The sequence below is a fragment of the Colobus angolensis genome, unplaced genomic scaffold (assembly GCF_000951035.1).
Source record: "Colobus angolensis palliatus isolate OR3802 unplaced genomic scaffold, Cang.pa_1.0 Scaffold114, whole genome shotgun sequence".
Lineage (NCBI taxonomy): Eukaryota > Metazoa > Chordata > Mammalia > Primates > Cercopithecidae > Colobus > Colobus angolensis.
In genome coordinates this window covers 3,899,208-3,900,494 of record NW_012112475.1, presented here as the reverse complement: position 1 = coordinate 3,900,494, position 1,287 = coordinate 3,899,208, and the positions used below count along the sequence as shown (strand labels likewise).

At 62.5% G+C, this 1,287-nt stretch overlaps 1 long non-coding RNA gene across 1 annotated transcript in view; it reads left to right on the top strand.

Annotated features, from left to right (window-relative positions):
* The first annotated feature begins 211 nt into the window (after window positions 1–211).
* The window catches only part of LOC105524907, a 5,814-nt gene continuing 4,738 nt past the window's right edge, over window positions 212–1,287 (top strand). Inside the window, exon 1 of the long non-coding RNA XR_001003829.1 lies at window positions 212–323. This is a non-coding gene — a long non-coding RNA (uncharacterized LOC105524907). The remainder of the gene's footprint in view (window positions 324–1,287) is intronic.

The window sequence follows — 1,287 nt, the reverse complement described above, 5'->3', positions numbered from 1 at the left end:
CGTGTAAACACCGAGGTGCCCGCTTGGGCTGCCGCCGGGCCACGCCTTGCGCTCGGGCGTAGCGTCACCCGTTGCTGGGCAGAGAAGCCGGTATTTGCATCTCCCAATCGCTGGCCGCCGGAGCGGGGCGGGGCTCGGGCTGCGGGGCTGGGCGGTCTCGCGGCTGGGATTGGGGGAGACCGGCGAGATCGGTTTCTTTTCTTAGGTTGGGGGTTGGAGGAAGGATAGGGGACGCGAGCCTGCCTCCCATCTGGCGTTAGACGCTTGTCCCTGCACCGCGTTGCCTTTTAAATTTTAGCTTATTCCGAGACACCTGCCGTCAGGTAGGATTCCGCCCTTTCCTCTTTCAGGGACGTCTTTTAGGAACGTCCCAGAAGAGAATTTGGAGGGACTAAGACTCAGGAAAGCTTCTTAAGGGGACGGACTCAGGTTGTCGTAGATGTTGCCTCCGCCTACTGCACACAGGGTCCAACCACATATGGGACCAGCAATGCTTTTGGACCCAATGAACAAATCCCTTTCTCATATATATGTGTATTTAATCTCGTTTGAAGCTCCCCAAGAATCCCGAGGGAGAAAGGAATATGATAATATGATGCCCACTTCCCAAATAGGAAACATCGAGGACACGCAGACTAGGATTCGATTCCTAGGCTCGCGGTCCCAACTGTCTCTCCCCTGCTCAGCACTAAGGGCCGCGGGGCACCTCGCCTGCCAGCCAAAGGTCCTAAGCTGGGCGGACTTCCAGCTTTTCACAAACCGCAGGCGACATTGGAGGATGCGTGGGTGCGCCATTCCCAGGTCCTACCCCACCCGGTAGCCTGCGCGGTGCCTGACTTGGGCGCGTCGCCCCACCCAAGCCTGGAAAAGCGTGCAGGGGCACGGGGCGGAGCCAGTCCTGGGGGCGTGGCCGGGTGGCCGGCACGAGGCGCGTGGCGGGGAGGGGCCGCGCGTTCCCGGCTCACCACGTGTGAGCCAGTTCGGGCACCACCGGGCGTGTGCCGCCCCTGGGGGAGGTCACCTTCACGGCGTCGCGAGCATGGACGATGGGAGGGGGCGCTGAGGCCTCGCCCTTGGGAAGCAGGAGCTGGGAGGTGGCCGGGTTAGGGTCTTTGAGGTGGCATTCCGCTGGGGCGTATCGGGCATGGTTTGGGGCTGGGAGAATGCGCCTCTGGCGGTACAGTTCACCCACTTCTGGACGAGCGAAGGCCAAGAGCCGAGCCTGAGGGTGTGGGGCCGGGAGAAAGTACCGAGGTGCGGCTCCGCTGCGCGGGGGGCGGGGTGATG